This window comes from Topomyia yanbarensis, chromosome 2, assembly GCF_030247195.1.
Source record: "Topomyia yanbarensis strain Yona2022 chromosome 2, ASM3024719v1, whole genome shotgun sequence".
Taxonomy (NCBI): Eukaryota; Metazoa; Arthropoda; class Insecta; order Diptera; family Culicidae; genus Topomyia; species Topomyia yanbarensis.
In genome coordinates, this window is record NC_080671.1 from 232,188,188 (window position 1) to 232,213,800 (window position 25,613).

The following is a 25,613-nucleotide window of genomic DNA, read 5'->3' on the forward strand; positions in this document are numbered from 1 at the left end:
TAGAACATGGAACAATTAAGCTTATAACGGCAGCAATGTCGAGGACATAGCCGAAGTGTCATGGCTACTCGTTTGACTTGTAATTTAAATCGAATGATACTCAATGAAATATGTGGGAATGTTTCAAATTATTCTTTATAATAATTATGCCACCATAAGAATCTTTGTTGTTGGCATCTGCGTTGATAAGGGATGCGATGGATTCGAAGCTTGTTGAAACATTCATTCATGCCATGAACAAATTTCATATTTTCTTGCCCTGAAATGTCTCTCGAAACAACCATCGGAATCTTTTTCCTATCGTACGGAAATGAATCACACTTAGCGAAAAACTAGGGGTTGGTAATGTCCGGGACATAACCGCGATGATCACATCCTTAAAATTTTACTTGTATCTCTTTCAAATGGTAAAATTTACGCATTGAGTTTGATTCGCCGGGCTCAGCGAAATTTTCCTGGGGATTTGAATAGTATCCCGTTCGGTAATATATTCAGTAAAACAATTTTATTACCGAATTATTCGCATTGAATACAGGTATATAAACATCTGTCAATAAGAGTTGATAGTTTACGTTAAATTTCTATCGATTTAAATTACTAGTAAAAGAACATATTTTAGTCAAGATTTTTTAAGGTTATACAGAAAACTTCACACAAAATAATTGTCCTACGTCAACACCATGGTTATTTTCCGGACATTCAAAGTTTCAATTTTAAAAACAAATACACCCAGGTTTTTTTTACGCGGGGGATACGTACCGCGTAAAAAACATGTAAAAAACGCGTAATTGGAAAATCCGCGGAAAAAACCGCGCTTATTGGAAAATCCGCGTAAAAACCGCGTTAGTTGGAAAATCCACGTAAAAATCCGAAAAGGATTTCGCAATTGACACGGTTTTTGCAAAAAATATAAGTCCTTTTGAAAGCAAAAGACTTTCGGAAAGGTGGAAGAGACGGGTCTAGAATACTCCTTATGGCCCGCACCTCAACAATATGGGTATTTTTGGAATGGTCTTAGCGAGTAGGGGCCAGAAATGTTTGTTTGACGCCATTTTGAAATCCAAGATGGCGACTTCCGGTTTAGTGATATTCGCTATAACCCGAATACACTTGTGAATTAATTGGCGGACACAATTTCTTCCGCTCAGAATCCAATACTTCAATCGAATGTTATTGAGAGTAAGCTGTGCTCCCGCGTGAAGCAATTGTTGATGAAATTTTTGGACGAGAAGCTCTGCAATTTGATGTGAACCCGGAATGAGAATTTGATGCTTAGACACGTAGGGTCCCTTCGCTTGTCCTAGCCTACCCCCAATACGGATTAGTTGGTCCTCGTTAGAAAGTACAGGTAGAAACCATCGTAACCGAGAGTTGTTTGATACAAAGTTACCCTTCTGCAAAGCTTTCCATTCGTCGGTGAAACACTGCTGTTGTACTAAACGAATCACAGCAAACTCTGCCTTTCTTAACTCATCCTCATTCAAAGAAAAATTGCGGCTCTGTTCAGTTGACACGAACGTTCTCTGCTTCCATCGAAATATGTACGACGTAACTCGAATCATCCGCTGGTAGTTCGAAAAACGCTGAACAAACTCGTCGATGAACGAAGGTTGGACTGATGCTGCGGTAGCCAAAATTGAAGACTTGCGAACTTCCTTGGTAGCTTCCGGACTAACCTCTATAAACCGTTGAGCCGGCCAGCGCTCTTCGATTTTTGACATCCAAGACGGACCCATCCACCACACTATACAGCGTTCAAGATTTGAAGCTGCGATTCCACGTGAAATTATATCTGCCGGGTTGTCGGCTCCTGAAATATGCTTCCATATACTATTCTGAGTAATCTGCTGTATTTTAGATACTCTATTTGCTACGTAAGTCGTCCAGTTTCATGGGTTCCCTTGAAGCCAGTTAATCACGGTGGTGGAATCAGTCCAAAATGTTGCTGGAGCCGATACCTTAATTGAACTAGCAACTTTTTCGTATAACTCTGCAGACAAAAGAGCAGCGCATAGTTCGAGCCGCGGGATAGATTGTTTCTTTAACGAAGCTACCCTTGATCTGGAGGTCAACAAACTCATCTTGATGTTCCCCCATTCGTCAATCGATCGTACGTAGACGCAACTTCCATACGCCCCTTCTGAAGCATCAGAGAAAAGTGCAAAGCAACATGTTTCTGCCTTTCCAATCCTACAAAACGTTCAATTCGAAGAGTAACGAAGATGGTAATTCCTTATCCCACGGCCAAGAGTTCCCGTCGCTATCCTTAATCGACCATAACAGTTGCATGTACATTTTTGCGATTATTACAACTGGTCCCAAGAGATCAAGCGGATCGAAGAGACGTGAGATAAGAGAAAGAGTCAATCGCTTGGTCAAAACGCAGCCGTCGAGGGATGGAACGTGTATATATTCAGGCAATCTGATCCTGGCTCCCAATGTAATCCGAGAGTTTTAATTGACTGATTTCGATCGAAGTCAATAGTCTAAGAGTACGAGTTGCCAGAAAGGGTGCGGTGGCAGTACCATATGTAACTGTGTTGAGCTCAAAAGACTGAATAGGATGAGCCGGTGACGACCGCCAGAAAATCCTTTGCAAATGTCGATCTTGTGGATGTAGCAGTACCTGACGACACATTTTTTCAAAATCACCGATGAGAATAATTGGGTACATGCGCGATCTTACGATAATCGAACGCAAGTCATCTTGGATAACTGGACCGACTAAAAGAGTGTCATTCAACGAGATTCCGCTTTGACTTTTACACGACGCATCAAAGACGACCTTCACCTTGGTCGTCGCACTGTCCTCCCGATCGACTGGATGGTGTGGCAAATAATATCCACTCGTCCCTTTCTGTCTCTCCGAAATGGGTGTCATATGACCTAAATGGATATACTCCTTCATGAATTCTTTGTAGCGGTTATCCAATTTGGGGTCACGCGCCAGGCGTTTTTCCAAAATAAAGAAACGATGCAAAGTAGTCTTCTCGTTATCGCTCAATTTAATCGCTAAATCAGTACGGGGGAGTCGAATCATATATCGACCCGTTTTGTCTCGGGATGTCCATTTCAAAAAGTGCTCCTCGCATTTCGTCTCATCCGGAGAATAGTTGGGCGTGGAATTGTCCTCTTCAATCTCCCAGAAGCGTTCCATGCTATTGTGAAGCTCATCCGTCGTAACCAGATTCGATACTATGGAATTGGTCGTCATAGTTGCTGGCATTGCACCCGCAATAATCCATCCCAAAACAGAATTAATGAGGTTAGGAAGCCATGGGCCCAGCATTGCCGTTCACTGCTGGCGAACAGATTGTAAAAAATTTCCGCTCCTAAGATAATATCTATAGGCCTGGACCTACTAAAATTAAAATCAGCTAAGGTTATGTGGGTTGGAATTTTCAATGTAGTGGTGTCTATATCACTGGACGGAAGGATTGCCGTCACCTTTGGAAGAACCAAGAACTCGAGTGTGGTACCAAAATCCGAGAAGTTACAACAGCTTGAAATTTATATCGCACCAGTTTCGATGATTGCCCAATGCCGGTGATAGGCGCCTTTAAACGAGTACATTTGACTTTCATGAGCTGGCTGATTCTACGCGAAGCAAAACAACACTGACTTCCAGAATCCAGTAAAGCTCGGGCTATATGTGTATGACCAACAGCATCTGTGATCACAACTACTGCAGTTGCAAGAAAAGTTTCCACGTGATGTTAATTTCCGAATGAACAACGCTGAAAGATTGCCTCGAACCGAAAACACTTGTAGAAGCTGGTTGTTTTCCTCCTTGCTGATCATTTACTTGGTCCGAATTCGAAGGTTGCAATGGTCCATGTTGATCTATAGAAACACACTGTTCACCCGTACGCATGAAGCACAGAAGGGTGTGATGCCGATTATTACATTTCCTACACAAATTTTCCGACGGGCAATCATTTGCCATATGACCTTTCCGAAGGCAATTCCTGCATAGCTGATGTTTTCTAATACATTTTTCTTTCTCGTCAACTGGCATTCTAAAAAACTTATTGCATTTAAACAGTGTGTGCTGCTCCGAGCAAGCAAGACACTTTCTGCCAGAATGTACTGCACCGGGTGCTCCAAAAGATGAGACTGCACTGTGCGCTCCTAAGTGAGCAATGTTTCTCTTAGGAGGAGGCTGCTGATTCGGTTGAAACGACAATTCACATTCCTTGACAGTTTTTAAAACACCGATTCGTCGTTGCAGAAAAGCAAGAAGCTCGATGTTGTCTCATGTTCTGAAGCAAATCTCTCCCAGTCCCTACGTGTGACTGGATCCAAACGACTGCTGATGAAATGTACAAGTAACAGATCCCAGTACTGAGTTTTTTCCCCCAACTGATTCAGCATCCGTACATTTGCATTAAATTTATCCACTAATGTATGCAGAGCTCCCGCCGATTCACGTCGAAGTGGTGGAAAATCGCATAAAGTCTTCACATAGTTCTGCTTTAAAGTTCGAGGGTTTTGGTAACGGTCCACCAGTAGATTCCATGCTATAGCATAATTTGGTGCACTTATGGGTATAGATTGAATCAGTTTAAGGGCGTCGTCCAACGGGGAAAAACGGTCGGAAATGGTGAGTGAAGCTAAGCAATTTTTTTCACATGATTGCTTAGCTTCACTCACCATTTCCGATCGTTTTTCCCCGTTGGATACCACCAGTCCTAAATAAGGTATTGGCACTTAAGCCAAAAGACCAAAAAAAAAATTGAATTATTAGTTTAATTCGAACGGGCGGGTTCACTCCCGTCATACCTCTGTTCACTGGGCAAGGGACCAGAAATCGACAGTCTTCATTAGCTCTGTCACCCACCGAAGTACGATGGGTAATGAACTAAAAATTAGACATCAGACGATTATAAAAACCCGGGCCTTGGTATCTTGCGGGGAAATTAAATAGATCAAATGTGTGTTGGGGTGATCAGCAGCTGCCGTTGTGTGTGATTCCTCGCTTTGCAGGCAGGGTACGATCACCGTCGCCAGTGGGATAATCATATGTTCTTTCTGGGATGTCACCATACCCAGGGATAGCATAAGGGTTAGTGCATTGGGCCGGAATCTCAAAGGTTGCGGGTTCGAGTCTCGCCTCTGGGTGGAGAATTTTTTTTACATGATTGCTTAGCTTCACTCACCATTTACGATCGTTTTTCCCCGTTGGATACCACCAGTCCTAAATAAGGTATTGGCACTTAAGCCAAAAGACCAAAAAAAAATTGAATTATTAGTTTAAGGGCGTCGCCTGTGAGAGTTGCTCGTAAATAATTGAACTTTTGGATGACTGAACATTCCTCAGAAGAGTGAACCATTGATATATAGAGGTCATGAAAATTCATCTATTCCTCAAGTCGACCATTGAATGACGGAATTTTTACATCGGGTAGAAGTGAGTGAGTTGATCGCATGGTGATCAACAGCGGTGAAAGAAAGGCAACATGAAATCCACCACACAGGTCAAGCGGAAATGTTTCCTGACACAGACGACTTCATGCTTATATACAACACTAATACCACACCAGTTTGCAGTTTTCCTCTAGTTCAATCAAGGGTTGATTATAAAAACAGGCCAGAGTACATTATGTTTAAATTTATTTTAATTAAATGATGTTTACGGTAATAAATTACGGGTATTACTTAGCGGCGAGGTTTTTTGGAATTTTGCGGCTACAGTGATTTATATAAACGGCAATTAGTGGTTCGCGGCGACACCACGAGCAGCATTTATCTTCTAACCTAACAACATTGGTCCTTCGAACCGGATGGACGTCGAACCATCTCCGTCCACCCGGCATACCATAGCTCTTATCAAGGCTTCTTTATCTAAAACACGAGGTTAGTACCAGTCCAATCACATAACCCCAAAAGGCTTGGCTACCTGGTATTCATTTTTACATGCGCCTCCGCCATCATTAATCTGTAAGGAGTAAACCTACCTGCAACCATCTGCGAAGTGGATCAACCTGAGGGACTCGTCGGTTCGTGAGAATCCTGTAATATTCTTTACAAGGCATGTGATTGCCTTTCAAAGGACTGTACCTCCCGGATCCAATTAGCTGTCATCATCAGTACGGAGCGAAAAATCAAACTGTTGAAGACCCGCAAATGAAGTATTATGGCTTCATTCAAACTGATCAGCGAATTTGTAGCTGGATTTGATTCCCAGAAGCATGCGGCGGAGGTTCCTGTTCGATTGGAAAATGTCGTGCATTTATGGTCTGAGTTCAATTCGATCCTAGGCGAGTTGGAAACGTTGGATGAAACCCCTAAGGCCTTGGATGAATATTTAGTAGAACGCGCATCTTTTGAAACGAGATATTATCAGGTGAAGGGATTTCTGTTAGAGCAAAACACTGTAGCTGCCATCAATGCTGCCCAATCATATTGTGCACCGACCATGCGATCAACTCACTCACTTCTACCCGATATAAAAATTCCGTCATTCAATGGTCGACTTGAGGAATAGATGAATTTTCATGACCTCTATATATCAATGGTTCACTCTTCTGAGGAATGTTCAGTCATCCAAAAGTTCAATTATTTACGAGCAACTCTCACAGGCGACGCCCTTAAACTAATAATTCAATTTTTTTTTTGGTCTTTTGGCTTAAGTGCCAATACCTTATTTAGGACTGGTGGTATCCAACGGGGAAAAACGATCGTAAATGGTGAGTGAAGCTAAGCAATCATGTAAAAAAAATTCTCCACGCAGAGGCGAGACTCGAACCCGCAACCTTTGAGATTCCGGCCCAATGCACTAACCCTTATGCTATCCCTGGGTATGGTGACATCCCAGAAAGAACATATGATTATCCCACTGGCGACGGTGATCGTACCCTGCCTGCAAAGCGAGGAATCACACACAACGGCAGCTGCTGATCACCCCAACACACATTTGATCTATTTAATTTCCCCGCTAGATACCAAGGCCCGGGTTTTTATAATCGTCTGATGTCTAATTTTTAGTTCATTACCCATCGTACTTCGGTGGGTGACAGAGCTAATGAAGACTGTCGATTTCTGGTCCCTTGCCCAGTGAACAGAGGTATGACGGGAGTGAACCCGCCCGTTCGAATTAAACTAATAATTCAATTTTTTTTTTGGTCTTTTGGCTTAAGTGCCAATACCTTATTTAGGACTGGTGGTATCCAACGGGGAAAAACGATCGGAAATGGTGAGTGAAGCTAAGCAATCATGTGAAAAAAATTGCTTAGCTTCACTTACCATTTCCGATCGTTTTTCCCCGTTGGACGACGCCCTTAAACTGATTCAATCTATACCCATAAGTGCACCAAATTATGCTATAGCATGGAATCTACTGGTGGACCGTTACCAAAACCCTCGAACTTTAAAGCAGAACTATGTGAAGACTTTATGCGATTTTCCACCACTTCGACGTGAATCGGCGGGAGCTCTGCATACATTAGTGGATAAATTTAATGCAAATGTACGGATGCTGAATCAGTTGGGGGAAAAAACTCAGTACTGGGATCTGTTACTTGTACATTTCATCAGCAGTCGTTTGGATCCAGTCACACGTAGGGACTGGGAGAGATTTGCTTCAGAACATGAGACAACATCGAGCTTCTTGCTTTTCTGCAACGACGAATCGGTGTTTTAAAAACTGTCAAGGAATGTGAATTGTCGTTTCAACCGAATCAGCAGCCTCCTCCTAAGAGAAACATTGCTCACTTAGGAGCGCACAGTGCAGTCTCATCTTTTGGAGCACCCGGTGCAGTACATTCTGGCAGAAAGTGTCTTGCTTGCTCGGAGCAGCACACACTGTTTAAATGCAATAAGTTTTTTAGAATGCCAGTTGACGAGAAAGAAAAATGTATTAGAAAACATCAGCTATGCAGGAATTGCCTTCGGAAAGGTCATATGGCAAATGATTGCCCGTCGGAAAATTTGTGTAGGAAATGTAATAATCGGCATCACACCCTTCTGTGCTTCATGCGTACGGGTGAACAGTGTGTTTCTATAGATCAACATGGACCATTGCAACCTTCGAATTCGGACCAAGTAAATGATCAGCAAGGAGGAAAACAACCAGCTTCTACAAGTGTTTTCGGCTCGAGGCAATCTTTCAGCGTTGTTCATTCGGAAATTAACATCACGTGAAAACTCTTCTTGCAACTGCAGTAGTTGTGATCACAGATGCTGTTGGTCATACACATATAGCCCGAGCTTTACTGGATTCTGGAAGTCAGTGTTGTTTTGCTTCGCGTAGAATCAGCCAGCTCATGAAAGTCAAATGTACTCGTTTAAATGCGCCTATCACCGGCATTGGGCAATCATCGACACTGGTGCGATATAAATTTCAAGCTGTTGTAACTTCTCGGATTTTGGTACCACACTCGAGTTCTTGGTTCTTCCAAAGGTGACGGCAATCCTTCCGTCCAGTGATATAGACACCACTACATTGAAAATTCCAACCCACATAACCTTAGCTGATTTTAATTTTAGTAGGTCCAGGCCTATAGATATTATCTTAGGAGCGGAAATTTTTTACAATCTGTTCGCCAGCAGTGAACGGCAATGCTGGGCCCATGGCTTCCTAACCTCATTAATTCTGTTTTGGGATGGATTATTGCGGGTGCAATGCCAGCAACTATGACGACCAATTCCGTAGTATCGAATCTGGTTACGACGGATGAGCTTCACAATAGCATGGAACGCTTCTGGGAGATTGAAGAGGACAATTCCACGCCCAACTATTCTCCGGATGAGACGAAATGCGAGGAGCACTTTTTGAAATGGACATCCCGAGACAAAACGGGTCGATATATGATTCGACTCCCCCGTACTGATTTAGCGATTAAATTGAGCGATAACGAGAAGACTACTTTGCATCGTTTCTTTATTTTGGAAAAACGCCTGGCGCGTGACCCCAAATTGGATAACCGCTACAAAGAATTCATGAAGGAGTATATCCATTTAGGTCATATGACACCCATTTCGGAGAGACAGAAAGGGACGAGTGGATATTATTTGCCACACCATCCAGTCGTTCGGGAGGACAGTGCGACGACCAAGGTGAGGGTCGTCTTTGATGCGCCGTGTAAAAGTCAAAGCGGAATCTCGTTGAATGACACTCTTTTAGTCGGTCCAGTTATCCAAGATGACTTGCGTTCGATTATCGTAAGATCGCGCATGTACCCAATTATTCTCATCGGTAATTTTGAAAAAATGTGTCGTCAGGTACTGCTACATCCACAAGATCGACATTTGCAAAGGATTTTCTGGCGGTCGTCACCGGCTCATCCTATTCAGTCTTTTGAGCTCAGCACAGTTACATATGGTACTGCCACCGCACCCTTTCTGGCAACTCGTACTCTTAGACTATTGACTTCGATCGAAATCAGTCAATTAAAACTCTCGGATTACATTAGGAGCCAGGATCAGATTGTCTGAATATATACACGTTCCATCCCTCGACGGCTGCGTTTTGACCAAGCGATTGACTCTTTCTCTTATCTCACGTCTCTTCGATCCGCTTGATCTCTTGGGACCAGTTGTAATAATCGCAAAAATGTACATGCAACTGTTATGGTCGATTAAGGATAGCGACGGGAACTCTTGGCCGTGGGATAAGGAATTACCATCTTCGTTACTCTTCGAATTGAACGTTTTGTAGGATTGGAAAGGCAGAAACATGTTGCTTTGCACTTTTCTCTGATGCTTCTGATGTGTCAGGAAACATTTCCGCTTGACCTGTGTGGTGGATTTCATGTTGCGTTTCTTTCACCGCTGCTGCATTATCAAGGTTTATAGAAGCCATTGGGTATTGCGATTTGTGTTGCAAATATATATATATATATATATATATATATATATATATATATATATATATATATATATATATATATATATATATATATATATATATATATATATATATATATATATATATATATATATATATATATATATATATATATATATATATATATATATATATATATATATATATATATATATATATATATATATATATATATATATATATATATATATATATATATATATATATATATATATATATATATATATATATATATATATATATATATATATATATATATATATATATATATATATATATATATATATATATATATATATATATATATATATATATATATATATATATATATATATATATATATATATATATATATATATATATATATATATATATATATATATATATATATATATATATAAATTCTTAAAAAATCACCTTATCAATCAATTAATAAGAACACTATACATTTCTAAAGGTAATCTTCTACTGAACACATTCGTGGAACATTAAAAGTTTATGAAAAATCGCTGAGAAAAGTTATTAACTAAAGAAGCAGCATGACTTCAAAACAAGTGGATTTTATTATTAATCATAGCAACCCTGTTTGAATAGCTGTATCTGCCATACGCGAGCGGTGGGTGGCAAGTCTAGTTCACAATGGTATAACGATTTAGCTATTCAAACAGGGTTGCTATGGTTACTTTCTAACAAACAAATAATTCCATTCGTGAGTTTTATCACCTTAGCGACCGACAAATGCATATTTATATTAGACAGTGAAAATATAATAATACATTTATTGAAAATTTTGAGGAGTATTTTTTGAATAATCAGTGAGATAATTATTTCATAAAATTAGTTAAACACTATGAAAAACTTGCCATCACCTTGTGTGAATAAGATTGGAGATTGTCAGATAAATAAATTGTAGATTGAATCATTTTTAAGTAGTAATTGTAGAATATTTTATTAATTTATTCTTTTGTTGATATTTTAATAATAAATAATTAAATAAAATTTATATTTTGTTTGCTGCCACCGAATGATCGGCACCTGATAGATCACAACCCACGCAACATTCAAAGTTTTATAGCACGCTACAAGGGTAATCTAAGTTTTATGAGTGGCTATAAAACTACCATAAAACTTCAAATGTTACCAGGGAAGGAAGCTATGCCGATGTTCAAAACCTATGCTGGGAATAGGAAATAACGGTTAGATATGTTTTCTATGACATGCAGTCAAATTTCTAAATTTCGCTACTAATCACATGGCTGCACTGATTATATACTGTGTCCAGCAGAGTTGAAAATATTCAAATTCATTGAATTAAAATTGATCATATTCAGCCGCACGCAGCTGAAAACGTTAAACGAACAAACCGGCCATTCATCCATGCAGTTTTTCATTCGGTTCCGATTATTACATGAAGTGACCGTACAGCAACGAATCAAACGCATCAAAGTAGGCCCTGATACAATGTAAGCGATGATGATTGTTGTTTCATATGCTTTATAGGCATATGAATATTTTTTTCTATTCACCGCGAATCGAAACAGGTTAATTTTCAGCTGTCAAATAAGAGCTTCGATTATTTTTACCTCTGGTGTCTAGTGTAATTATGGCGTAAATTACGTCAAGAATTCGTTGCACATTGTTTTTTTCACCGTAAGAGTTTTAATATTTTCAATTATCAACTTTCTAGAAATCCGTCTGTTTATCTCAACGATTTCTCTGATATCACCGCAGAATTCGCGGAGTAGCAAGCCTCGCTTCTGAGAGCCGTGGTAGCACACTTCTGTCAATTCAAAAACAGCCAACAAAGTTCTGTTAAATAATCATAGTAACCTGTCTCCGCGTTTCCCGCAGGGAGGAGTACAGAAAATCTAGAACTAGAATCCCCTTTTCCTCTTATTTTGGGTTGCCATAGCAAAAATAACCTGCACAACTGAACTTATGAAACATTGCGTCTCTCGTTCAAATTTGTGGAAAATAATGTGTGCGTAGAAATTAGTTTAACTTTCTCAGCAGAAAGGTTATGCAATTGCTCTGTTTATATCAGACCGGTGAAATTGATCAATCGATTGCGATCTATTAGTTATTACAAAACAAATTCAAAATTCTTGTAAACAGTTATTCAATGTTCGACTCTAGGTAAAAATTAATGTCTCTAGATATTTAGAGATTATTCATATGAATGATAACATAATTTATGTCTTGTGAAAGCTACATCATTTTCCGTACATCATCGGCACAACTCTGTACCTCATCTGCACAGCTCTATCATTGACCTTTGCTTGAAATTATATTGTGAGCGAACTTTTCCTTGCAAAATAACAACAAAACCGAGAGGGAAAAAGAAGACCGTCTTCGCATGTCCGTCTCAGAGGGTGACAATAAAACGACCATTTTTGAAATCACTAATCTATACCCCCTAGCGTCCTTCCAAATCATGAAAAAATGACACTGTCCAAATTTGAGCGAAATCAGTTAACCCTAACCCCTCCCTAAGTTATCAACGTTTAAAATTGGATACTGCTGCTTAACATTCGCAAAGGGCGTACTCCGCTTATCTCATGTATGTGAACCACGAGTGACGGTGGGACAAAGTTAGGAAAAACTCATATATCTCTGAAACGATGAGAGATAGAAAGTTATGATGTTCCACAAAGTTGTAGAGGAATAAAAGGACTTTTCGGTTTCACTAAAAAGTTTTAGGATTTCTCCGCAAGGTGGCGGTAGTGAGCCAAGCAATTTAAAGGGAATACTCCTATCAGTACAACGGTAAGCGATGGAGCATTTGAATGTTCTACAAAGTTGTAGAGTAGCAAAAAATATTTTATTTTCTCATTTGAAAAATGCAGAATTCTACCACATGGTGGCGCCAGTGATCAAAATTATTTCAAGGCAATACTCCTATCCATACAATGGTAAGAGATAGTGCAATCTGATGTTCTGCGAAGTTATACAGTATTTCAAAGGCTTTCGTGTCTCGTTATTAAAATTGGAATAAGGACGCATATATACTGTGTGTATGAAGCTTAAGGGGTTGCATACCTTTTTTATTTTTCAAAAAATCGATTTTTTATTACTTTATCTGAAAGTACAACTCCTTGAGAATATTTTTCCAAATTTTTATAGAAATCCGAGAAATAGATCGAAAGTTACAGCGCTTCCAAGCGTGCTTCGTCTGCCAAGCGCAGTGGTAATTTTAAACTCGATTATCTCGAAATATCGATTTAAAAAAATGGTTTTCCCGTGATCACGATTCCTGAAATACCACTCAACCGATTGTCTTCATTTTTTAAAATTGATCGTAATCAGTTTTTCTCATACCTTAACCATTCCTTTTTATGCATAAATTACATTGAAAATTCCAACCCACATAACCTTAGCTGATTTTAATTTTAGTAGGTCCAGGCCTATAGATATTATCTTAGGAGCGGAAATTTTTTACAATCTGTTCGCCAGCAGTGAACGGCAATGCTGGGCCCATGGCTTCCTAACCTCATTAATTCTGTTTTGGGATGGATTATTGCGGGTGCAATGCCAGCAACTATGACGACCAATTCCGTAGTATCGAATCTGGTTACGATGGATGAGCTTCACAATAGCATGGAACGCTTCTGGGAGATTGAAGAGGACAATTCCACGCCCAACTATTCTCCGGATGAGACGAAATGCGAGGAGCACTTTTTGAAATGGACATCCCGAGACAAAACGGGTCGATATATGATTCGACTCCCCCGTACTGATTTAGCGATTAAATTGAGCGATAACGAGAAGACTACTTTGCATCGTTTCTTTATTTTGGAAAAACGCCTGGCGCGTGACCCCAAATTGGATAACCGCTACAAAGAATTCATGAAGGAGTATATCCATTTAGGTCATATGACACCCATTTCGGAGAGACAGAAAGGGACGAGTGGATATTATTTGCCACACCATCCAGTCGTTCGGGAGGACAGTGCGACGACCAAGGTGAGGGTCGTCTTTGATGCGTCGTGTAAAAGTCAAAGCGGAATCTCGTTGAATGACACTCTTTTAGTCGGTCCAGTTATCCAAGATGACTTGCGTTCGATTATCGTAAGATCGCGCATGTACCCAATTATTCTCATCGGTGATTTTGAAAAAATGTGTCGTCAGGTACTGCTACATCCACAAGATCGACATTTGCAAAGGATTTTCTGGCGGTCGTCACCGGCTCATCCTATTCAGTCTTTTGAGCTCAACACAGTTACATATGGTACTGCCACCGCACCCTTTCTGGCAACTCGTACTCTTAGACTATTGACTTCGATCGAAATCAGTCAATTAAAACTCTCGGATTACATTGGGAGCCAGGATCAGATTGTCTGAATATATACACGTTCCATCCCTCGACGGCTGCGTTTTGACCAAGCGATTGACTCTTTCTCTTATCTCACGTCTCTTCGATCCGCTTGATCTCTTGGGACCAGTTGTAATAATCGCAAAAATGTACATGCAACTGTTATGGTCGATTAAGGATAGCGACGGGAACTTTTGGCCGTGGGATAAGGAATTACCATCTTCGTTACTCTTCGAATTGAACGTTTTGTAGGATTGGAAAGGCAGAAACATGTTGCTTTGCACTTTTCTCTGATGCTTCTGATGTGTCAGGAAACATTTCCGCTTGACCTGTGTGGTGGATTTCATGTTGCGTTTCTTTCACCGCTGCTGCATTATCAAGGTTTATAGAAGCCATTGGGTATTGCGATTTGTGTTGCAAATATATATATATATATATATATATATATATATATATATATATATATATATATATATATATATATATATATATATATATATATATATATATATATATATATATATATATATATATATATATATATATATATATATATATATATATATATATATATATATATATATGTATATATATATATATATATATATATATATATATATATATATATATATATATATATATATATATATATATATATATATATATATATATATATATATATATATATATATATATATATATATATATATATATATATATATATATATATATATATATATATATATATATATATATATATATATATATATATATATATATATATATATATATATATATAAATTCTTAAAAAATCACCTTATCAATCAATTAATCAGAACACTATACATTTCTAAAGGTAATCTTCTACTGAACACATTCGTGGAACATTAAAAGTTTATGAAAAATCGCTGAGAAAAGTTATTAACTAAAGAAGCAGCATGACTTCAAAACAAGTGGATTTTATTATTAATCATAGCAACCCTGTTTGAATAGCTGTATCTGCCATACGCGAGCGGTGGGTGGCAAGTCTAGTTCACAATGGTATAACGATTTAGCTATTCAAACAGGGTTGCTATGGTTACTTTCTAACAAACAAATAATTCCATTCGTGAGTTTTATCACCTTAGCGACCGACAAATGCATATTTATATTAGACAGTGAAAATATAATAATACATTTATTGAAAATTTTGAGGAGTATTTTTTGAATAATCAGTGAGATAATTATTTCATAAAATTAGTTAAACACTATGAAAAACTTGCCATCACCTTGTGTGAATAAGATTGGAGATTGTCAGATAAATAAATTGTAGATTGAATCATTTTTAAGTAGTAATTGTAGAATATTTTATTAATTTATTCTTTTGTTGATATTTTAATAATAAATAATTAAATAAAATTTATATTTTGTTTGCTGCCACCGAATGATCGGCACCTGATAGATCACAACCCACGCAACATTCAAAGTTTTATAGCACGCTACAAGGGTAATCTAAGTTTTATGAGTGGCTATAAAACTACCATAAAACTTCAAATGTTACCAGGGAAGGAAGCTATGCCGATGTTCAAAACCTATGCTGGGAATAGGAAATAACGGTTAGATATGTTTTCTATGACATGCAGTCAAATTCCTAAATTTCGCTACTAATCACATGGCTGCACTGATTATATACTGTGTCCAGCAGAGTTGAAAATATTCAAATTCATTGAATTAAAATTGATCATATTCAGCCGCACGCAGCTGAAAACGTTAAACGAACAAACCGGCCATTCATCCATGCAGTTTTTTATTCGGTTCCGATTATTACATGAAGTGACCGTACAGCAACGAATCAAACGCATCAAAGTAGGCCCTGATACAATGTAAGCGATGATGATTGTTGTTTCATATGCTTTATAGGCATATGAATATTTTTTTCTATTCACCGCGAATCGAAACAGGTTAATTTTCAGCTGTCAAATAAGAGCTTCGATTATTTTTACCTCTGGTGTCTAGTGTAATTATGGCGTAAATTACGTCAAGAATTCGTTGCACATTGTTTTTTTCACCGTAAGAGTTTTAATATTTTCAATTATCAACTTTCTAGAAATCCGTCTGTTTATCTCAACGATTTCTCTGATATCACCGCAGAATTCGCGGAGTAGCAAGCCTCGCTTCTGAGAGCCGTGGTAGCACACTTCTGTCAATTCAAAAACAGCCAACAAAGTTCTGTTAAATAATCATAGTAACCTGTCTCCGCGTTTCCCGCAGGGAGGAGTACAGAAAATCTAGAACTAGAATCCCCTTTTCCTCTTATTTTGGGTTGCCATAGCAAAAATAACCTGCACAACTGAACTTATGAAACATTGCGTCTCTCGTTCAAATTTGTGGAAAATAATGTGTGCGTAGAAATTAGTTTAACTTTCTCAGCAGAAAGGTTATGCAATTGCTCTGTTTATATCAGACCGGTGAAATTGATCAATCGATTGCGATCTATTAGTTATTACAAAACAAATTCAAAATTCTTGTAAACAGTTATTCAATGTTCGACTCTAGGTAAAAATTAATGTCTCTAGATATTTAGAGATTATTCATATGAATGATAACATAATTTATGTCTTGTGAAAGCTACATCATTTTCCGTACATCATCGGCACAACTCTGTACCTCATCTGCACAGCTCTATCATTGACCTTTGCTTGAAATTATATTGTGAGCGAACTTTTCCTTGCAAAATAACAACAAAACCGAGAGGGAAAAAGAAGACCGTCTTCGCATGTCCGTCTCAGATGGTGACAATAAAACGACCATTTTTGAAATCACTAATCTATACCCCCTAGCGTCCTTCCAAATCATGAAAAAATGACACTGTCCAAATTTGAGCGAAATCAGTTAACCCTAACCCCTCCCTAAGTTATCAACGTTTAAAATTGGATACTGCTGCTTAACATTCGCAAAGGGCGTACTCCGCTTATCTCATGTATGTGAACCACGAGTGACGGTGGGACAAAGTTAGGAAAAACTCATATATCTCTGAAACGATGAGAGATAGAAAGTTATGATGTTCCACAAAGTTGTAGAGGAATAAAAGGACTTTTCGGTTTCACTAAAAAGTTTTAGGATTTCTCCGCAAGGTGGCGGTAGTGAGCCAAGCAATTTAAAGGGAATACTCCTATCAGTACAACGGTAAGCGATGGAGCATTTGAATGTTCTACAAAGTTGTAGAGTAGCAAAAAATATTTTATTTTCTCATTTGAAAAATGCAGAATTCTACCACATGGTGGCGCCAGTGATCAAAATTATTTCAAGGCAATACTCCTATCCATACAATGGTAAGAGATAGTGCAATCTGATGTTCTGCGAAGTTATACAGTATTTCAAAGGCTTTCGTGTCTCGTTATTAAAATTGGAATAAGGACGCATATATACTGTGTGTATGAAGCTTAAGGGGTTGCATACCTTTTTTATTTTTCAAAAAATCGATTTTTTATTACTTTATCTGAAAGTACAACTCCTTGAGAATATTTTTCCAAATTTTTATAGAAATCCGAGAAATAGATCGAAAGTTACAGCGCTTCCAAGCGTGCTTCGTCTGCCAAGCGCAGTGGTAATTTTAAACTCGATTATCTCGAAATATCGATTTAAAAAAATGGTTTTCCCGTGATCACGATTCCTGAAATACCACTCAACCGATTGTCTTCATTTTTTAAAATTGATCGTAATCAGTTTTTCTCATACCTTAACCATTCCTTTTTATGCATAAATTTTTGTTTTGTAGATGAGATTTTTTTAATACAATTTTGAAAGACTAAAACAGCGATTTATTAGGAAAAACGTTCACGAATGCAGGAAAAAAAATATTATTTATTCAAGTAATCGTTAAAGTACGGGGAATACTAATGTACTAATGGAATTTTTGGAGTTTTGGGCTATTAGTTGATCTTCAGTTGTGATCACCGTAAACCTCTTAAATAAAAAAGGGTTTCTGGGAAAAAGTCATAACTCCGCCAATTATTAATATATTTTTATAAACTTCTGTTTGTTTATTCCACTGAAAAATATACTACCAAAATACTATAAGTTTGATGTAATTGGTTTTTGCTCTTCGTCATTTTGCGCAAAATGTTGCGGACTAAACGACGAATTATTTGCCGCTGTTATTAACAAGTCTAACTTATTTTGGATGCGTAACACCTGCAAAAATATCATGGACAAAGCACGTTTTCGTAACGCATTAGTGTCCGTTGAGTCCGCAAACCAAATGGTGATCGAGGAGCTTAAAAATTCAATTCGCAACGACATACTGGAGATATTAAAGGTAGAAATTCGGACCAACTTCAAAACGTTGATAGACGCTGTACCAAAAACGCCGATTCCTAGACCACGACAATTTTCCTTTAATTCTGCTAAAAGAAAGAGAGACAACAACGATGCAGGCTCCAATCCTTCTAAGCTGCTACGTGGTACTGATGCCGCCGGTTCATTGACACCGTCCATCGCTGTGAATCGTGAAGATAAAAAGTTTTGGTTATACCTGTCAGGAATTTCGCCCGATGTCCCTGATGAAAGCGTCACCAAGCTAGCTGCGGATAAACTCGGAAATTCGAACATCACTGTCGTCAAGTTGGTCCCTCGTGGCAGAGATCCTAGAACGCTGAATTTTGTCTCCTACAAAGTTGGTATGCCCACGGATCTCAAAGAAAAGGCTATGACGGCGTCTACATGGCCAGTTGGCATTGCTTATCGTGAGTTTGAAGAGAAGTCGGATTCCAGAAAGGTTTTTTGGAAACCGAATGCGCCCGACTCAGCAACAATGACTACATCCACTGCTCTTCGCCCTCCTCCCAACTAGTTACATCGCCTGTTTCACACCCTGTATTGCCTGTTCTCGAAGTTACCGCACATTCCGAGCAGCAGTCGCTCGATAATGATCTAAAATGTTACCTACCTATTAATGCCTCTTCGGAACAAGAAATAGCTGTAACGGAGTCTATGGTTGCAGGCGGTCTGTACCAGATCTGCTCATTGACGAATGTGAACGGGAGGATCCTCGATCTTGCATTCGTAAACAACAGGGATATCGTAGAGCTGCTTGAACCTCCAACTGCTATTCTCAAAGTCGATCCTCACCACAAACCGTTTGTCCTGCGGCTAGATGTACGTACCAACACTGGAGATGATTCATTTCATTCGATTGACGAGCTTGATTTTGACTTTACCCGTGGCAACTTTGACGAAATCTCCGCACTGATTGCCACTGTCGACTGGACCGACTTAATGTGTTGTAATGAGCTTGACGAAGCAGTCGCGCTGTTTTATGGCAAAGTATATGACATACTCCGCCTAAAGGTTCCACTGAAACGAATCAACAGGAGGGTGGATTTCAAATTTCCATGGTGGAACGCTGAGATTCGCCGTTTGCGTAATGCACTGCGAAAACAACGCAAGCGTTATTTCCGCCATAAGACAGACGAAAACAAAGTTACTCTTCGACGGATAGAACTGCAATACGAAACGGCCCGGAAGTCCGCTTTTCGTGAGTATTTGAATCAAGTACAATATAGCCTTCGCGATCACCCCGCAACATTTTGGAAATTCGTTAGCAGCAGAAAACGATCTGGTAGTACTCCCACTGACGTTTTCCTTGGAAACGCACGCGCGCAATCTCCAGCTGATACCGTAAATTTGTTTGCTGATTTCTTTCGCGGAGTGTTTAGAAGCGACTATACCGTCCCTTCGGAAGAGTATTTGGAAACATTACCATCGCACAACATAAATCTCCCCCATCCCACTGTAAGCCGAGCTGACGTCTTGAAGGCTCTGACTGCTGTTGATTCGTCGAAAGGGCCTGGCCCCGATCATCTCTCGCCCCAATTTATAAAAAAAGGTGCGCCCACGTGCTGTCTCTTCCGGTGTGTATCATTTTCAATCGCTCTCTCGCTGAAGGCATTTTTCCTATCGCCTGGAAAGCAGCTGCTATCGTTCCCATTCACAAGGCTGGAAATATTCACAACGTCGAAAATTACAGAGGTATCTCATTATTAAACTGTCTCTCCAAAGTTCTCGAAAAGCTGGTCTACAACGTCACGTATGCAGCTGCATCCCACATTATCTCGGAGTATCAACACATTTGATTTGTCACAAAACAATCAACAACTTCTAACCTGATAGCTTACACTTCTAAGTTGTTTCCCGCCGTCGAGAAGCGTCATCAGGTGGACGTAATTTGCGTCGATTTCTCAAAATCTTTCGACAAAGTACCGCACAACATCGCAATCTGGAAATTAAAGCGTTTGGGATTTCCCACCTGGCTGACTAACTGGTTGCAGTCGTATCTTTCCGATCGCTCGGCATTCGCGAGTATAAAAAATACGCGTTCAAGCACATTCAGAACACCCACAGGTGTCCCGCAAGGCAGTCATTTGGGCCCGCTTATTTTTATTCTGTTTATTAACGATATCTGTAGTCGAATCAAGTCTGGGAAATTGCTGTACGCGGATGATCTCAAAATCTTCCGAACTATCGCTTCTGCACTTGACGCCATAGTGCTTCAAGAAAATATCTGTACTATTCAAGAATGGTGCACGCTTAACGGAATGGAAGTCAACGTTAATAAATGCAAAGTAATCAGTTTCGGATGCTTGCTTACTCCAGGACGTTATGAATACAGCCTAAAAGGAAGAACAATTGAAAGCGTCGACTCGATCCGTGACTTGGGAGTGCTCTTCGATAGGAAGTTGAGCTTTTCCGACCATATCACCGCGACATCTGCTAAGGCTTTCGGAATGCTGGGCTTCTTAAAGCGGAACACGGCGGACTTCGATGATTTCTACGCACTAAAAGCACTCTACTGTGCCCTGATCAGAAGTGTTCTGGAGTATACTGTGCAAGTGTGGGCACCAAACCATGCCGTTCAAATTGACCGACTAGAGCGTATACAAAGATGTTTTGTGCGATTCGCCCTCAGGAAACTTCCATGGGATGATCCAGTTGTGTTGCCTCCTTATGCCGATAGATGTATGCTACTCGGTCTGCAGACTCTGGCGACTCGCCGTATCTTCCTGCAAAGAAATTTTGTTTTCGACTTGCTGTCAGGTAATATCGACAGTCCCGATCTTCTCTCGGGCGTTAATTTGTATGCGCCTCCTCGTGTTCTCCGTAACCCCACTCTGTTGTGGATCCCTAGACACCGTACTTCATATGTACAAAATAATCCACTGGAAAGAGGTTGCCGCAGATTTAACGAAGCTTCTTCAGTGTATGATTTTAACGTTTCCAAGCATAGATATAAGATATTAATAAGAAAGATATAGTTTTAAAATGCGTCTGTACGGTGTATACCGAAGATAAGGAAATAAAATAAAAATAAGAGTAATGAAATCATTGCTTTATATCTTTAAGTAAATTCAAACTTTTTTGACATTTTTCGCACAAAAAGGTATATAACCCCTTAATAAATCGATCCCAAAGAATTTCTTTTGCGCCAAAGGAAAAATGTAAATTATTTGAACAGAAAAAAGATAGGTACGATTTGGCTACGCAAATTGACAGTCTACGCCATGTTAAAATGAACAGCTACTTGATACACTTTGTGGATGACTTGTCGAGAGACACATCATTGGGTACTCTTTGGAACACAGCCAGAAGAATTCGAAATCGAAAGGTAAAGATAAAGGTCCAGATTCTTATATAGCGCAGAATATCATACGATATGCAAGTAATGTCTTAATTGACTCACCCATGACAATGATGGAGTTTTCAATTAAACTCCAAGCATTCAACAATAATGCTCAGGGTCAAAACCAAATCAAATTCAACTGGATGAAAAATATTTCTTGCAAAAAGACGCTAGTTGAATTTATTAATTTATTATTTTTCAAACAGAATATTGTTGCGTGTGACAGAAGACAAGTGAAAGATATTTCATTTCAAAACCAGAAAGCAGACTCCGATCATAACTCGTAACTCGAATGAAATTGTAATTGCAATTGGAGAAAATTATCGCACGAAGTCTTGACAAATAAGTTGAGGCGAACTGCTTGTTATCAGAATTAAAAATAATCGAAGATCTTTTTTGACGACTGAAAATGAACCTGATGTGACTCGTGGTAATAAGAAAAATATTTTCTTTCAAAAATCCATGTTATTCATTCAGTTGAATATCGTACAATAATATTCATTTCACTAATTATCTAGGGAAACGTTTTCAAATGCCGGTAAAGCATATAAAATAATAATTATCATCGCTTCCATTGAGCCAGGGCCTACTTTGATTCGCTGCTGCACGTTCGCTTCGTGTAATAATCGGAGACAAATGAAAATCTGCATGGATAAATGAGCGATTTGTTCGTTTGACCAAATACAAATTATTTGTATTTGGATTGACGTTTTCAGCTGCGTCACTGAATATTGAAAATGAATGCGGCTGAATATGATCAGTTTTCATTCAATGAATTTGAATATTTGTAACTCTGCTTGTTATCAGTTAGTTACTTGGTTTTCGGAGAAGAAAAGAGTACGAATATAGTATAGTTGAATACGAATCGCCTTAGTTTGCTATAAAATGAGTTTCTATGCATGCCTAGCAACTAGCTATGTATGTCGCTATGCTAGATACTCCAATATATTCCAAATTATTCTTAGACACGTTAATGCAAGGACAATCTCGTAGAATCGCAGATCCCCTACACTCGCTGGATAACCCTCAACTGTTCTGAAGTAAATGTCATGTCGTTCACTGCCATAAAATGTTCTACATTGGGTCGCGAATAGATAAGGCTTGCAGAATATGGTTCTATCTACAACGCCGATCTAGCAGCAGTTAACCATAATCTTGGAATTACTGAAACTTCACTCCTGAAACCCTTATTTCATTATTGCGGATAATCTCTGCATAATTAAGGGGTAGCGCTGGTTGAATCATGAACACACGACACAAGATAGGGAATCAAAAAAACCCGTGGTGAAACAATTTTTGAAAAAAATAGAACGAGCTTTAAAATCAAAGTTTATATCGAGAACTAGAGATGTTCAATAAGGAAGTTACCAATGAAAATGGCCATATTTTAAATTAGAGATGGTTGGGTTCGGATTTTTGGACCCGAAACCCGGACCCGACCCGAACCCGACGGGTTCCGGGTCTGGTTCGGGTTTTATAAATTTAAACATCTCGGGTTTGGGTCGGGTTCCGGGTTTTCAAATTTGAAATGCTCGGGTTCGGGTCGGGCTCGAGTTCGAAAAAATTGAAACCCGACCATCTCTAATTTTAATATCCCACCAAACCATATGGAAAATTTTTATTGCTTCGAAAAGTAACCAAAGCAATTTTTAGCTTGATTCGATATCATTTATTTTTTTAATTTCAAAAAAATCTAAATGTTGAAAATCGAAAAAAAATTATGAAAAATATCTAAAAAATGAGATAAAATGTCAACGCCTACTATGAAAACGAACAAAAACCATAGAATTTTTTCCGTTTTCTTTAAATCGGAATTTAATTATTGACGCCAGAAGATTTCAAAATGCATGAAATATCTATAATGTAAAATGTATGTTCTGAAGGACAAAACTTTGGGGACATTTTTTTAAAATAAAAGTTTTCCTTGAGGCTTTGAAAAGTTTTTGAACAACGAATTTTTCTAACGATGTGGATAATGTCTGTGACATAACCTTGTTTTGGACAATTCAGAAACTTTTAGCTCTGATGGCGTTTCTTTTACATGGTAAAAAGACATGAATGTAGAAGTGAAAGATATATTTCGAACATTTTATATTTTTTTTTTCAATCAATCAATCAATCCAGTGGTTTAATTTGAAATCTGCAATGCACAACACATGGTAAAATTATAACTGGTTAATGATGTACACAAACCAATCATGTCATGCTGACAGAATTCTGCAGCATCCAACGATCTTTGAATTCAGCAAAAACATTAAAGATTCTTTTCCGAACCATTATAACTATCAAAGAAAAGAATTTGAAAATTTCCATTCAAACATATTATTTCTATATTAACTCTTGAATAGGGCTAATAAGATTTGTAAACAAACTTTGGTTTGCTGATTTTCCTTAATTTGCTATAATTTCAACGCATAAAACATTTGAAATTGGTTTTACGAAGAGTAAAGATATTGGTTAATGTGTTTTTCTCTTGAAATTTCACTCGGCTGAGTGACTGTGCGAAACAAGTTTGTTTACAAAAATCCCTTTAGCCCTTTTGAAGAATTAATATTGATTTCAAATCTAATGATTCCGTTGAATATCATTAGATTTCAAACAACATTTCCGATGTGTAGTCACGACACTGCGGATAGGTCACAGACGATACCCATCCCATTTTTCTTTAAGGGCGGCGTCTGGTGTAAGTGCTCAAACCGAAGGTTATTTTGTTTTACGATTTTGAAGGCAAGGTAACAATGGATCCTTTGCGTAATGTTAAGATTTATTTATACATTCATTGTATACGAAAAACAATATTTTCAGTCACGCAGAGCCACACATACGAGCGTTACAAGAGTTGACGTCCAACCATTTCCACGTCGAGGAGCGCCGCTGCGAACACGATAACTCTTGAAAATATTGTCTGACAAAGGAAATCCAACAAGATTTATAAAGCTTTGACTTGTAGATACTCGATAAACCAAAAAATAGAAAAAAAAGTTCGCAATTCGAAAAACGACTTCACGAAAGCCGAAAAATCTGTTGTACTGTAAAATTCGCTCACTTTTCTACAATATAAAAAAGAAGTCCATTTTTTGCACTCTACCCCGATCAGAAACACATAGCAAAAAGATTTCAAAACAATATCTTGCGTTGTTACTTGTTATAATTTTCTGTTATTTTAACTACTAACGAGACCAAATTTATAACACAATATTTTACGAAAATTGTATTCTGTTATAATCTTGTTCTTTCATTCTGATCGTGGTACACCAGCAATCCCTCTTAATTATTTACTTATTTATTTACTTTTAAAATAAATTAACTACTTCTGTAGTAACGCTGTTGGAATTTATTGAATTCTAATGGTATAAACAATGTGTATGCTATTTTACCGTCTTCTGCGTATACATAGTTTTTATGGGAATGTTTTTGGAATTCCTGAATGATTTTTTTTTCTTCAATCTGCAACATTCGCTGAAAATATTGTTGGTATGTTATTGTAAAAAGCAGTGTGGAAACATTGGTCACTGGATGGAAGGTGAGGGAAAGACGCATACTCGTTTTGTTTATACTAGTATTAGTAGAAATAGAAAGGTACATGAAACGAAACAGAGGAGAGAACGATAATGGTGCATATTCGCGCGACTATACAACGGTCGGTCGGTTTTGCATATCATTTGTTTGACCGTCGTTGTGCTACCAGCCGTGCTATGACCCATGCCAAACAGTCCACCGTATGGAAAGCTCCTCGAAAGCAGTTTGCAACGAAGGCCACAGAACTTCAAAATCAATCTACGCTTCCAGACCTCAGC

General features: G+C 38.4%; 1 protein-coding gene across 1 annotated transcript in view; it reads right to left on the bottom strand.

Moving 5' to 3' along the window:
• LOC131680119 (GPI ethanolamine phosphate transferase 1-like) overlaps positions 1 to 25,613 on the bottom strand; it is a 938,165-nt gene that overhangs the window by 741,957 nt on the left and 170,595 nt on the right. The gene's annotated exons all lie outside the window — the stretch shown is intronic.